Source organism: Trachymyrmex cornetzi, unplaced genomic scaffold (assembly GCF_001594075.2).
Source record: "Trachymyrmex cornetzi isolate Tcor2-1 unplaced genomic scaffold, Tcor1.1 scaffold1562, whole genome shotgun sequence".
Taxonomy (NCBI): domain Eukaryota; kingdom Metazoa; phylum Arthropoda; class Insecta; order Hymenoptera; family Formicidae; genus Trachymyrmex; species Trachymyrmex cornetzi.
The window spans coordinates 50,030-57,871 of NW_017296160.1; the positions used below are offsets into that span (position 1 = coordinate 50,030).

Here is a 7,842-nt window from a genome sequence, read left to right on the forward strand (position 1 = left end):
GGTCAAGATCAAAGACAAGGTCATTGTCTTACTCCTCGCTTGAAACCATACAACTTTGTTATTGGACATTTTCTCCAAAATGCATTCTAACTGAAGATATTAGGGGGGTCCGATACTTTTCGATGACCCTGTATATATGTACTTCCTTTTACTACCCATCCATCATATTTACTACCAATCCTTTGCACCAGTAAAAAAGAATAAGAAAAAACGCAACGTGTTGTGAAAATTAAGTCATAAATAGATAATGGAAAAAAAGGTTGTCGTACTTGTATTCTATCGTCGCGCACTTTCTTTCTTTCCTAACAACCGAGTCCTTGTTATTTATGCATTTCTTTTGTAGTGTCTAGAATTCTGTAGGCTGCAAACATTTATTTTATGATCTTAACTGTTTCATTTTCCATAAGTAAAATCCTCGTATCCTAGACAGGGATTGCTATGGCAAAGGACGTTTCCCGACGTCAGTCTTTGTCGAGTCTTGTCTGCGTGCGCTATAACACAATTTTGAGTGAACGCTATCGATTGAGCGTATGTAGGTCGGTTCGTTATTGAGGTCTCGATTCCTCGCAACTCGTGGTCTCGCGGAAAAAGTAGCCACAGTAGTGTCGTTGCACGTGGCTTAGCGCCGAGCCTTGTCTGCGTGTATAATACTTACAAAGGGCAGTGTATCACGAGTGACTTTTTAAATTTATAAAACTGTAAAAAATATTTAGCGGCTTACATGATAATTTGTGTGTGTGTGTGTGACTAAGAAAACAAAAAAAGACATGGAAAACAACGAGCCTCCATATAAAAAATAAAATTAATTGAGGCGAAGGAGGACATCCCCGTCGAAGAGGACGTCCGCCTGGAAAAGGACGTCGTCCTACGCGAGGAGGAGGAGGAGGACGAGGTTCCCATAACCATCGATGATTGGGAGGAGGAGGAGGAGAAAGTCGCGTACATCAACGACTTCCCCTTTAATATTGACAACGTAAGCGGCGAGGAGTGCGTCGCATTCATGATGGAGCTCCTCCAGCTGCACGACGAGGAGGAGCTGATCCGTGTCCTCGTGGAGGCGGAGAAGGAGGAAGACGAAGCCGAGGAGTAACTAACCCGAGGAGGAGGAGGAGGAGGAGGAGGAGAAGGCTGAGAAGGAGGAAGATGACGAGAAGGTAAGTTTTATTTTATACGATTTATTATAATTTTTTAGGCGCTCCCTTCGCCTACGAGTACTCCCCGCGCTCCGCTTTCCTTCGCCTACGAGTATCCACCGCGCCCCGCGCTCCCCTCTAGCCCCATGGGTTAGAACCCATGTACTATACCTACTTTTGTCATTCGTCGCAAACTCACCGTTGAACGCGGTGTTCACTTTTACACTATCGTGTCTTTCTATAGCGTCTCCCACACGCTCGAGCACTATTTCTCTCGCGTCTTCCAAAAACCGCCGCGACTCGATGTGATTAGAGTTTATCACCGCGCCCGTCACTATACGGCTTTCAAACGCGACGTCGATCTCTCTCCAGACAAGAGATTGCTCGTTGCCACTCGCGTACTCGCCACTCGCGTACCCGCCACCAACGTGCACGAAACGTCGCTCCAATTGTGTCTTTGCATCTGCGAGTCGCGCGAGCCTCGCCACCACGGAATGTCTGTGTCCAATGGTGAGGCGTGGATGCATGACAAAGTTCTTCGAGCCTCTCGATGCACTCATCGCATCGTTGCAGCCACGCGAAACACTCCACCAGAGTAGCGGCCACCTGGCCGCACTGCTCCAGCAGTTCGCGTTCCACTCGCTCGTGATTTTCCATGTTTTAGAACAAAGTCTTTAGATCGCGTCGCACTCTTACACGGAGCATTTAATAGTTTTTTCAATGTATGCAGAGTGGGCACATGCTGCGTGGAAATACAGTGTACGTCAGCTCTTCGCATTTCGAGCACTCGGTGCCTTGTGTAGAGGAAGAATATTCTTGGTGCGTTCTGAAGAGATACATTCCTTCATCGCCAATATTCCGCAAAGAAATCTTGCTATAATTCGGCAGATAAATCATGCATAGTGTACATACGACTACAGCACCACCACCCGTTGTATAATAACAGCAGATTATGCAGTGATTAGTACGAATGTCCAACGATTCGATTTTCGAAGGCTGCACAAATTTCTCCGCGTGATCCATACTGCCATCGTCTAAACGAACAAGACATTCAATATCGTTGGACGACTTTTGGTCCACTATGTCCTCAAATTCTACTTCCATTGCTTCAAATAACTTGTCTGTATCTACACCATCCATGTCCTCAACGTCAATATCCTCAACGTTCGCACGATGGTCAGCCATACTTTTCACATTTATTTTTTTGTTCACATTACTGTTCGCATTACTGTTCACAATAGTTTTTAATGTGCGCAGAGTGGGCACATGCTGCATGGGTATACAATGTACATCTTCTCTCCGCATTCCGAGCACGATCACCTGAAGTCTAGTGCATAGAAAGAACATTCTTTGTGATCCTGACGAGATACATTCCTTTATTGCTATAAACCCGCAAATCAGTCATGCATGTTGCACAAAAGATACGAGCACCACTGTACTCTGTATAACAACAGCAGATTATGCAGTGCTTAATACGGCCGTTCAATGCACAGATTTCCAAAAGCTGCATAAATTTCTCTGCGTGATCCGTATTGCCGTCGCTCAAACCAACAAAACATTCAGTTGTTGGACGACTTTTGGTCCACTATGTCCTCAAATTATACTTCCATTACTTCAAATAACTTGTCTGTATTTACACCATCCATGTCCTCAACGTTCGCACGATGGTCAACCATACTTTTCACATTTATTTTTGTTCACAATACTGTTCGCAATAGTTTTTAATTTGCGTACTGTGAACACTTGTTGCACGGAAATTGGTATAGTGTACATTGCCACTCTACAATTTGTACAAAACCGGCCGCTTAGTGCATCAACATAATCGATATCGTGCTTCCTTATGAAATGCATTCCCACAGCGTCGACATCAGTTAAAAGGACCATGCATGCTGCACATACAGCATTACCCGTCGTATAATAGCATTGGATTATGCAGTGTTTAGTGCGGCCGTTCAGTGGATTTCCGGAGATGACACAAATTTTTCAACAAGATCCGTTTCGTACTCGCTCGAGTCACTAGCAAAACTAGTATCGTCGGATAACACTTCTTCGTCGGCATCTTAGTCTATTATCTCTTCAAAATTTACTTCCAAGTTTCACACTTTATCTCAAATATTCGCGAACATTTCCGTAAAATCACACGTTTCCAGTATTCTCGACTACGCCGACTATGTTCGCACGATGATTAGCTATACTTTTCACGCTGCTCTTGTTGCGACTGATTCGTTCGTCTTCCAGAACGTCAACTATGAAACCGAGCGCTTATTATGATATACCGAGCGCTATTATATATTTCATTTATGACTTCTTTGTCCCTTTGCCTATTGGGCCACATTTTCTTTAAAAAGTGGATAAGGTTGCATCTCGAGTGATTCTTCATATTTTTCACCGGAGTACTATTTCACTGGAGTCCACTTTCATTTTTACTGTAGCAGAGTTATGTTTAGCAGCCGAAACATCTGCGCTTCTCTTAGCGCGTCGAGACATGTCACCGATCTAACTGTGTATATAAAAACAGTGTACAAAGCTTTTTTCATTCAATCGTAAACTTCGACTACGAGCGATAAGACATCGATCGAGTAAAAGAATATATACACCGAAAATCGGCTGAGCGAAAGGGATACCGTCCCTTACAGCAAGGTCCACCAAATCCACCATCACCATCGAAGGAAAACCCGAGATATTGGGAATGTCCTGGCGAAAAAGCATCAAAGTCGACAACGTGTTCCTCATCATCATCAGCGCAGTCAAAATATAAGACATAAGGTATCGCATTTAGAGTGACTAGTGCTAATGCATTTTATTCTCCGCTGAAAAAGCGAATAGTGATTAAAAAAGTTTTTTGTTCTCTTTTTCAGAAAGCGCTGCTAGCGACGTCCGAACCATCAATCACATTCGAACGCTATCGATCGCAAAAAAAAATTTAATAAAAAAATAGAAAAAATCAGTGTAATAAGTGTAATGTGAATAAAAAAAATTTATTTTTCTCATCACTATATGTACATTCTTTTACAACCCATGCTTTGCTTCGAGGCGTTAGTATAAAACAATGTACGAGTATTGTAAAAAATATGTCATAAGAAAAAAGGGGCATACTTTTAAGGGCGGGGTGGCAGCGGGGGCAGCGGCGGCGGTGACGGCGGCGGGTAACAAAAAAAATATGGAACGCATAGCGGAAATGTCATGTTTATGCAATTCATCGACTCGGTTTACATAAACAGCGATGCCGCCGACCGGGGACCTTCCCGCGCCTTCCCCGCGCTAAGAATACCCCCCGCGCAAACGAGTTCCCGCCGCGCTCCGCGCTCCCCTCAGAGGACCTGGGTTAGAACCCGCCTAGTATATCTACTGCTGAATCATACCAGTCGTTCCGGCAGGAATCGTCAAAATATTTACCACTTTTCCACGTTTATCAATGGTGTTAAATTTTTTTCGTTTTGACCGTTTATGAGTCTAAATACAAGACAGATTTTTCATTAGTGTTAGGTAAATAAATTTGTTCAAACCATCTAATTGCGAGTTCCGATGTCAACTTACCGGAAGTAGAAGCTATAACAAGGATATAATCCGATTCATATAAGTCTTTTTCAATCTAACCCATAGTTATACGCCCATTGTCTCTGCAAGCGGACATTTAATGGTCCCCTTGCTGATTAGTCTTGAAAGAAAAAGATGGCAAATTCGGGCAAAAGATTGAAAAAGACTTATATGCAGCGGATAATATCCTTGTTTTAGCTTCTACTTCCGGCAAGTTGACATCGGAACTCGCAATTAAATGGTTAGAACAGACTTATTTACCTAACATTAATGAAAAATCTGTCTTGTGTTTAGACTCATGGACGAGGCACAACAAAAAAAAATTCGTATGGTAAGGTTGATTCGGTCTTGCTGCCTGATGTATTAACTGCGTCCAGTACTTCGTTGTAGACAATTGAAATGGGAGCGGACGTGCTGTCATTTTTATATTTTCTGCTAGGATTAGAGAGGGGTTGAGAATTTCTTTTGTTCTTACGGCAGTATTTCTCATATGCTTGTGTCATCATTATACTAGTCCAGAGTCTATGGTATACCATTGCGATAAGGAGGGTGATAGTTCCAAAAAGTCCAATACTGCATGCTACCGAATTATATATGTCTATCTTCCACGTCTGCATTCTTCGTTCTTTTATTTCTTGAGCCTTGCGTATTATTTCATCGAAAGTAGTTTCTGTATTGTAAGTTTTGTCAAAATTCCATAGTTCATTTGTTATTGAAGTCAGATTTATTGGGGGAGCATTCTCTATTCTTATATAAATTTTGTATATCAAGGTTTATTGTAGAAACATAATGTTGTGAAATTTCTGTGGCGATCGTCGCAGAGTGGCTCATCGTTGCTGACGGTGCTTTTATCTTGCATCCTCTTTGAATGGTTATTATTTCAATTTCATCTATTTCTTCTTGTCTTTCGAAATTTAAGCATTCGATTCGTATTCGTTCCTTTTGTGGTGCGGAATATATCCAATTTCCAGATGTCAATAGCGCTTTCCATTACGTATCCTTAATTGGTTGAATTGTTATTTTGCATTGTTTCGGATCTATTTCTCTTTTTAATAAAATATTAACGTAACAATTGGGCGTCTGTCGCGTTTTTCGCAGGGGGAATGCTGTAGGACAGATATAAGTTTTGTCAGTGATGGTACACTCTTTCGCGTCTTCGTTTTGAAGTTCATAATAACTGTCGGCGTCTTCGTCTAATGCTATATAGTCGGTGTTGGGTTGAAATGCAGCGAATTTATTTAAATCGTAATTTTGTCGAACAGGTAATGGCGTTAATTTATATAAATTATATTTCGTCTTCGTTATTAAAGGTATATGTAGGATGTACATTAATCGTTTTTGTGAGTATGCGATGTGTAGATCAGAAATTTTCAATAATTTATCAATCTTGGTTGGATGCATGGTTATGGGAAATTCTGCATCTGGAGTCTGTTCATGTAATGACCTTGAGCTTTGAATTATTAATGATGGAGGTACTATTCTCGGGTGTATTAATCCTAGTTTTTCCGAATAAAATTCCATCTATGAGAATATTTAGATCCAATTCGTGTTTTAAGATGGCCTTATCTAAATGTTCAAGTATAATTCTAATATAATTTTGTATTTCATTAATTTGATGGTCGTGCGTGATATTGTCTATTGTTTTTTGTAAATGTCTGTATAGTCGGTTTTGATTCATTCGTATATCGTACAGTGCCTTTTCAAATTCTCCGAAACGTGTTTTTGTTACTATAGTTCGATTTATTAGAAGTGCTGCTAAGTCAGTAGTTTTATTATCAATATGCGATATTGCCATATTTATTGAATGGGCGTCTTCAGTAATTACGGTTCCGAATAAGGCTTTGCTGATTTGTCCAATGAATTCGAGGGGTGCTCTTGTAATTCGTGATTTTCCTACAAGGTCTTGAATTTGTTCGTGATAATAATGTAGTCTGCGAATTCGTTTTGACATGTTAATAATTTGCTTCTGAGATGTACATATCTGAGTAAATTTTCCGCATTGATTTTCCATCATATTTAATCCTCGTTTTATTTCTTCAAAGGCATCGACGACGTTAGATATATCAACATATAATATTAATTTCCATGAAGTGTCTGAAGTGAGTAGGTTTCCTACATATTCGTAAAATATTCCTGGGTTGTCTTTTAATTTGATTATCACATAGTTGTTCTTCATCTTGAATCTGTAACGGAGGCAAGTTTAAGTCGATCAATATGCACGATTTTTGTTTTTTCATAAGAGATTAATATCTTTATGTTATTGTTCTCTAGTATTTCAAGTACTTCATAAGGTCCGGTATATTTATCATCGAATTTAAGCTTTTTCTTTGTTTTTAATAAGTAAACGAAATTTCTAACTTTTTTTTTATATTCTTTGATTCTGGCTTTCTTATCATAGTAATATTTCGATCATCCTTTAGAATTTCCTAGATTTTCAGCTGCTAATTTTCGTAAATCGGTTAACTTGTCTATTAATCTGTCAATGTAGTCGTTATATGTTTCTGTTGGCTCGGCTGGTTTTATTCCAGAAGGTAAGCGCGCCAATTTACCAAATATTAGCTTGTAGGATGTGAATTTTGTACCTTCATGTACGCTCGTGTTATAAGAAAACATAGCATGTTCTAACCATTCGTCCCAATCTTCTTCGTTGGCAATATAGTGTTTCAGATATTCGATTAATACATGATGGCTTTGTTAAATCGATCCGTTTGACTGTGGGTGGAAAGCTGACGTACGGTATTGTGTTATTTTAAAATGTTTGGCTAGTTTTTTCATCATTGAGCTTGTAAAATTTGTTTCTTGGTCAGTTAGTATTGCTCGCGGGCTTCCGAACTGACAAATAAATCTTCGTATGAATGCTTCTGCGGTCTCTTCTGAGGTTGCTCTAAATAATGGTATTGCTAGGAAATACTTTGTTAATAGATCTTGAAATGTTAGAATATACTCGTGTCCAGACATTGTTAATGGTAAGGGTCCAACTATATCCATTGATATTTTATCAAATGCGTCCACTGGTATCTGTTATAATCATTTCTTGTTTAGGTTTTGTACGCACTAATTTTTTCTTTTGGCAACTGTTGCACGATAAAATTTCTGATAAAATTTCCTATTTGTTCTTTCATTTTCTCCCAATAATAATTTTGTCGTATGCGCGCCAATGTTTTTGTAATTC

At 39.8% G+C, this 7,842-nt stretch overlaps 1 pseudogene; it reads left to right on the plus strand.

Annotated features, from left to right (window-relative positions):
- The window catches only part of LOC108758468 (glutamic acid-rich protein-like), a 36,663-nt pseudogene extending 35,573 nt beyond the window's left edge, over nt 1-1,090 (plus strand).
- Nucleotides 1,091-7,842: the final 6,752 nt, after the last annotated feature.